Genomic DNA, 8,044 nt, shown 5'->3' with positions numbered 1-8,044 from the left:
AAGGGATATGTGCAATGGTCAACAGTAGACTGGATGAATAAATCATGTTATGGGCCTCCTATGGAATCTTTAAAAAAGATTTTATTTATTTGACAGAGAGGGAGCAAGTAGGCAGAGAGGCAGGCAGAGGGAGAGGGAGAAGCAAACTCCCCGCTGAGCAAGGAGCCCAATGCATGGCTCGATCCCAGGACACTGAGATCATGACTTGAGCTGAAGGCAGATGCTAGGGGCCTCCCATCCAATAGAATTTTATAAAACAGTAGCTATATGCATCAACATTTCAAAACGTGCATTTCATGTGCATTTCAAAAACGTAACAGCAAAAGAAGCAAGTCACAGAAGAATACAAGAAAGTGAATCTATTTAGATGAAGTTCAAAAATAGACAAAATCATATACTATGTCATTTTATATATATACATATGCACACACATAAACACACATCCCTTTGGAGTCATACATAACTAGAAAAATACAAAGGAATAATTAATACAAAATTCAGGACAAGGATTTGTGTGTGGCTATTGGAAAAGGGAAGAGCACATAACAGAGGTTTCCAAAAGCACCAGTCATAGTCTATGTATGAGTGGTGAGTCCCTGGATGTTCAAACTTATTTCCTTCGAATTATACACATCCTTTATATAATAATAATGTGTGGTATGTTCCACCATGATAAATATTAATTTAAAATAAATTACTCGGGGCGCCTTGGTGGCTCAGTGGATTAAGCCACTGCCTTCGGCTCAGGTCATGATCTCAGGGTCCTGGGATCGAGCCCCGCATCAGGCTCTCTGCTCTGCAGGGAGCCTGCTTCCTCCTCTCTCTCTGCCTGCCTCTCTGCCTACTTGTGATCTCTCTCTCTGTCAAATGAATAAATAAAAAATCTTTAAAAAAAAATAAAAATAAAATAAATTACTCAACAAAATTCATTCAAAGGAGGCTCTGGGGTACCTTAATAGATAGTTTCTGAAAGTGTCGAAAAAAAACTTTGAAGAAAAATGATATGTGAGCGCAAACTGAGAATTAAGGGGAAAAAAATCAACACTTTTCTGTGCTTCCTGAAATGCCCACTCTCCTGCCACCTCGCCCCAAGAAGGTATACATTACCTGGGTTTTCTGTCTGCCCGCCTTTGAAAGTTGGGGTGGGTCGGGGTCAGGGAGGAGACCGCTGTCCATGGAGGCAATCAAAGGGAAGCTATTGCCATTGCCTGTCTCATCTCTAGGTCTGTCTTGAATCTCCCAGGCTGTATTCCTACATGTGGATTCCCAGCCCATCTCCTAACAGAAGCTTCATTATCCACACTTGCAGAGGGACTGGATCAGAGGAAGATGCTGGAGGGGGGAGAGCAGAGGAGGCAAGGATACTTTAAACCAGGGTCTTTAGCAGGAGTCCATCCCAGGAAAGGGAAAGACCCCGGTTAGCCAGGGGGATGTTGCAAAGGGCAGAGCTGCAGCACGGCCGGCCAGTGTGGTCCCCAGCCATGAGTGGGAAAATGCTAGCCTCCTAGGACACTGCCCTGTGATTCAGGCTGAAGAAACAGGACCTGCAACGCTCGGAACAGGACCACAGCACTGCAGTGGTCTAAGGCGGTCATCCTCGGTCCCCAGGCACCCCACAAGCCAACTGGACTGGTCAGAGAGCTGCAGGGCTGGACACAGTGCCCTTCCACAGAGGATAACATAACACAGCCTCTCCCACGGGGTTCACAACAGGGCAGTGCTCAAAACCACTCAGGGGCATACAGGGTTGTATGACAATGAGAGGGAGCCTTTGCAAAGGGACCTTAGGAGCTCAGACTCACAGATGATCCGCTCTGTTCTCTTAAAGCTGCAGTGTTCCTTTGAGCCTCAAGGTGGTACAGCAGCACAGTCTACGGCCGGCGAAAATCTAAGTTAAGCTTTGTGAAAAGCTTCCTTGGGCACAATTAGCCTGACTGCTTGAACCATCTCTCAGTCTTGCAGGCATTCCTTGTTTCAGCTGGCCTGGCTCCTAATCTAGACTCACTCGCAAGGTCTTTTCCTGCTGGTCCACCCTCTTCGAACCCCAGCCAGGATCTGGATCATTTTCTCAATTCTTCGGTTACTTCTGCTCAGGTTTGCCCCCAGTTTCAGGTCAGAATGGCTGCCCTGTGATCCTGGGGCCTGTCCTCCCAACCCAGACCGTGCCAGGCACATAGGAGACATGCGTCCATGGGGCTCGCCAGACAGTCATATCCTGCTCGGCTGGGCAGACTGCAGACGCTCACCACCAGCGGTCCCTGTGTGCTCAGGCCACCCCCTTCCTTTTTATTTTACCCATTCCCACCCACCTCGGTCACTCCTCATGAGCTTTTAGGGAAATTTCTATTAGTATTTCATCATGTCTACGCCATTTAAAATTAGCGTTCATTCTAGGTGTACTCTGAAAACCACTCCCAATACAGTCTCTGTTCAAAATGGCGCCTTACCAATACGGTCTGCACCTGCCGTCACTTCTTATCCCCTTACGTTCTATTATTGCAGTATCACTCGATTTTTCTTCTCAGCCCTTTTTCCATCTGAGAGAAGTGAGTATTTATCACCTGTTGGTCCCCCAGAGTGTAAGCTCCCTTATAGCCGGGACTTCACCAGTTTTGTCCTCTCCTGTGCCCTCAGCCCTAGAACCATACGTATCTGGCCTGCAGTGGGCACTCAACCAACCTTTGTTGAATGAATAGGTGGATGGGTGGACGGATGGGCAGGGGTTAGCCCTTCCCAATAATTCAGTGGCAAAAGCGGTGTATTGGGAGTTTGCAGTCTAGAGTTGAGTCACGAGTCACTTGCAGGACTTGGAGCAAGTTGCTTGATCTCCCAGTGTGGCCCATTTCCTAATCTATAAAAGGACTTCATGATTGGAAGTGCTCTCCGGCCTTGATGGTTTTGGTTTTATGAAAACACTTCCAAAGGAGCCAAGGCCATAAACTAGGTGGCAAGCGTCATGCATTCTTGGTAGGAAACTACTGCAAATACTAACCTAGCATCAAAAGATGCATTTATATATGTGCCCAACACATAATTGTTTCATAATCTTTAAGTCTTTAGAAGATAATTTTCCTAAGAAAATCTTGTATGTATTGGTCTTTGCCTGTATTCCCATTTTGGTCTCTGGCTCCACATATTAAGGATTCTGATTTTTGTGACAAGTCTTCTTTTTCCAAATTTTTATTCCTCATTTGGGATTTTACTATGTTGTTTCTTCTCATTAGTAATTTCCCATTATCTAGAGTTGAGAATATCCTATAGTAGACACACCTATAGGTTCCCGATGTTGGAAAATTAGTAACATTACTTTGGGAAGGATGGCATGCTCTTAGTGTGCTTCCAACATGAGAAGTAGGTTTTTAATAATAATATTATTATTATTAATAAATAAGAATAAATAATTTTGATACTAATAATATTATTAAGAGCTCTTGGAAAAAGAACTATCACCTTATGCCATGATTTTCCTCTTAGTACTTGGCTGTGGTTGTTTGGTAGAATTGCCACCTCTAGAAAACCTTAAAATACTTTTCGAATGAGTGGTCAGTGACATGTGAGAGAAAATATTCATATCTTGAGGGTAGAACTTCATGAAAGTTGTTCTTTCTTATTCAAGGGAGGAACTCTAAATGAGCTGGAGGACAAAAGGCAGTGCCTTTCCAGTACCTTGATGGATTCTCCAAGTCCCCAACTTTCAATGTCTATTCTCTCTTTATAATAAAAAAACAAAAACAAAAAAATAAAAAAGTGATAACCAAAATAAGCAAAACAATGGCCTTCCCAAATATATCCAAGTCCCTATCCTCAGAACCTGAGAATATTTTACCTTACATGGCAAAAGGGACTTCGTAGATATGATAAAGTTAAGGACCTCGAGATGGGGAGATTACCTTGAATTATCCAGGTGGGTCCAATCTAATCTTCTAAGGTGGAAGACTCTTTTCTAGCTGTAATCAGAGGAAGATGTGAGCAGAGAGGAAGAGTCAGAGAAGAGCCACATAGCTGGCTTTGAGAATGTTTGAAGGGGCCAAGAGCCCACAAGAGAGCAGGCAGCCTCTAGCAGCTGGAAAAGGCAAGGAAATGGATTCTCTCTTGGAGTCTTCCAAGGGACGTGGTCCTGAAGACACTGAGGTTAGCCCGGTGAGACCCATGTCAGACTTCTGATCTACAGAACTGTAGGATTATGAAATCTGTGTTGTGTTATAACACTAAACATGTAGAAATTTGTTACAGCAGCAATAAGAAACCTTCTTGTTTGAATGAAAACTTTGAGCTCCCCTGAGGAAAAGAAGAGAGGCCAGGCCTGGTGTCTAGAGCTGAGCCACCACCACATGGGGCCACGGAGCACTTGAAATGTGACTAGTTCAAGTTGAGGTAGAGTCACATAGAGTTCAAAGATGTAGCGTGGAAAAAAAAAAACCCTCATTAATAACTTATTCATTCAATTACATGTTGGAATGCATGATTTTAGATGTATTTATTTAAATGAAATATTATTCACCTGTTCTTTTTTAACTTCTAAAAATATGACCATTCAAAAATTTCAACTACATTACATGTATCTGTGGCCCACATTATACTCCGATTGGCCAGCGCCGCTATGAAGCATCACTGAAGGGCAGAGGGGGCTGATTTCAGGGCAGAGAGTTCTCCAGCAAAGTGGTGAGCTGTGATGAGAATCACCGGGGAGAGGCTTCCAAGAGGAAAGGTCAAGTTTTCTTGTGTCTTTATTCCTGTCCTGGACTGAAAGAGAGGCTGTCCTATGGGTCTTTATATCCTTGGCACCGAACAGAGTGACCAGCAGATGCTCCATATTTGTTTGCTGAGCACACATTTGATGTTGTTTGCTGAGCACACATTTGATGTTGCTGACCTTAGGAGGTGTTCTGACGAGGCACAGCAAGACGATATGCTTGTCCTGAACAATAGTCCTGGCGGAACTAGAAACTATGGTCTCACAGAGAACAGGATGCAATGAACAGCTTTTCCCATTTTGACCAGTCTTTGTTGCCCAGCCTTACCTCTGGACAGAGATAGTTAACATCTTCAGGGAAGAAAGACATCAAAAAGACTTAGAAACCAAACGGCAGCCTCAGCGTCCTAGCCCAAAAATCAAGAAGCATTCCATGGAGTGATTTCTGTCTAATGTATTTCTTATCTTGGTGGCAATTTCTCAGTAATGCAGAGACAAATGGCCTAAGCTTAGAATCAGGAGACAAATTCTTCATCTGAACTTCTGGGTCTTCTCTGATTTGCCACATGACCAACTTAGCTTCCTTGTGGTTTCCTCCATCGTGCCTGCGTGAAGAGGTACGTGCTTGTATTTATCAGTACAGAGCCCTGGGAGGATAATTTAGTGGCTCTAATTAACAGTAATTTAATTTTAAATACCACGAATAATTTGCCTCAGAGACAAATGACCCTGGCACAGGATTTGGGATGCTGATCTGTTGCTTGGCTGCAGCCCTGACTTTGACATTTGCGGGATCATTCATGGTTCAACAGTTATCACGGCCCCCACCTACTGTATTTGAGTGTCCAGCATGGTTATATGCAGTAATGTTGCGGGTTATTTTTCCCTGTATGATGTCATTCACTTAACTGAAATGAACTTTGTGCCATTAAAAATGGGGAAATACAATTGATTTCAATGCCATTTGAGTCTGTTTTGAGGTATTGTGGACGGAAATATCCTGGTTACTGGGTTGGGATGATTCATGTAGCAGAACAGTCTGGGGAATAAACTTTATCTTGTCCTTGTCTTTATTTTTGTTTTCTATATGGAAACTAATAATTTGAGGTTGGCAACGTGGATTTGGGCTAAATTTCCTCAATGAATTTTTTTCCATGGTTCTCTACTTCAGACCAACAATCTCCATCCCTGCGCTGTTCTCCAAAGGCAGGCCTACACACGGGCTGTCTGCAGGACGACAAGCCTGTCAGCCACCACAGTCAGCTCTTCTCCGAGGTGGGTGAGGCTCAGAATTCACTGCATTTTCATCAAAAACAGAGTGTCACAATTTATTTCCAGGAGTCCAAATGTGAGTTAGTACCGACAGTCTGGCCATTGAAGACAGCCTGTGCTCATGTTCACAGCCCTGCTCACAGAGCTGTCTTCAGCAGATAGCAGGGCTGGTCGGTTGCACACATGCACTCACACACACACACACACACACACACACAGAAGCAGAATTATGTTTTTCCTGATGCTTCAAGAAAGTCTGTAAGTTAAGACAAATGATGTCGCCTGGCAGTGACTGACCATCCCGTTACTGGGAAAATGTACAGGCATAGGAAATGAATAATATGGCAGCCAAAAAAACCAGCCTATATTCATGAAGAGGTCAAGGCTTGGAGAAAATAATAAAGACACAATCCAACTATTTCCCAATAACCTATAACCACCTATTCTAATGCGATGGGTAAGATTTATAATACCCATCTATGTTTATCCTCTTCAACTAAACCATTTTAATGGTCTCAAGGCTCTGGTTTGAAACTGAAGACCACTCGTTAGTTACAATTATGTTTCTTTTAGTTCACTAAATACAGACTAAATGTCTTAGAGTTCTGGAGAATACCAGTAGCCCGTATACTATGACTAAGCATGGTTGGATCCAGCTCCAGCTTTGAAGATGTGCGTGTCACATCCCCTTCCCCAGCTCCCCACGTGGTGAGTGAATAGCTTTTGTCCATGTAATGTCATGTTCCGTGGAAGAGCCGCTGGAAGCCCTGTCTTTTATTCCCCTTTTATTTCCTTTATTTTGCTAGCTTGCAGAGGCCGTGGCACAGTCTGTTATCATCATCACTGTTTAAAGCTTATCTTTGCGGATGTGATTGTACTTGGGGGTTGTCAAAATCGGAGGAAATGTGGCCTTTGGTGAATGGCCACGGAATAAGATGACATTTTCAGATGGGCCCAGCACCGGGAATGCTACTCACAGGCTGCGCAGATACGAAGCAGTTCTTTTCGTCCTGGAAGCCACCGACATTCCACTGTAGAGGGAGGTAGACGGTTCAGGAGCCATCCGTTTTTCTGCTTAAACAGATGTCTCTGGATTGTCGCATTTTAACAAACCGTGTAGGCACCTGCCGTGGAATCATCTGCTTCGCCTGCTATCCCGGTGGAGGAGTCTCACACTAGACCTGCTGGATCACAGCCTCTGGGGATGGGGCAGCCAGCAATCCCAACTGCTTTATTTTTTGTTTGTTTGTTATTGTAGTTGTTGTTTTTAGAGAGAGAGCACGCAAGAGTGATAACAGGGGAAGAGGGGGAGAGAGAGAGAGAGAATCTTAAGCAGGCTCCACGCCCAGCAGGAAGTCAGACTCGGGGCTCTATCTCATGACCCTGAGATCATGACCTGACCCAAAATCAAGAGTCAGACACTTAACCAACTGCGCCACCAGGCACCCTGCCCCCTGGCCTCCTCCAATTGCTTCTTCTTTTTCTTTCTTTCTTTTTTTTTTAAAATTTATTTATTATTTGACACAGAGAGAGCGATCACAAGTAGGCAGAGAGGCAGACGGGGGTGTGGGGGAAGCAGGCTCCCGGCTGAGCAGAGAGCCTGATGCGGGGCTCGATCCCAGGACCCTGAGACCATGACCTGAGCCGAAGGCAGAGGCTTAACCCATTGAGCCACCCAGGCGCCCCTCCAATTGCTTTAAATGAGCTTTTCATTTTAGAATAGTTTTAGATTTACAAAAAAGTTGCAAAGATAATACAGAGAGGTCCCATTCATAACACACCCAGTTTTCTTCATCAGTATCTTGTAGGAGTGTGTTACATTTGTTGTAATTATGAACCAGCACCGACACAGTATGAACTAAAGTCCACACTTTATTCGCATTGTGCCCTTTTTCTATCACAAGGTCCTATCCAGGATCCCACATTATGTCGAATTGTCATATAGATATCACCTCAGACTTCTCTTTGCTATGACAGTTTCTCAGACTTTCCTTGTTTTTTATGACCTTTGAGGGTTTTGAGGAGTTCAAGAGAGTATTTTTTTTTTTTTTAGAATGTTTCTCAATTGGGATTTGTTTG

Source organism: Meles meles, chromosome 14 (genome assembly GCF_922984935.1).
Source record: "Meles meles chromosome 14, mMelMel3.1 paternal haplotype, whole genome shotgun sequence".
NCBI lineage: Eukaryota > Metazoa > Chordata > Mammalia > Carnivora > Mustelidae > Meles > Meles meles.
The sequence above is the reverse complement of the archived record's forward strand: the minus strand, read 5'-3'. Positions refer to the sequence as shown.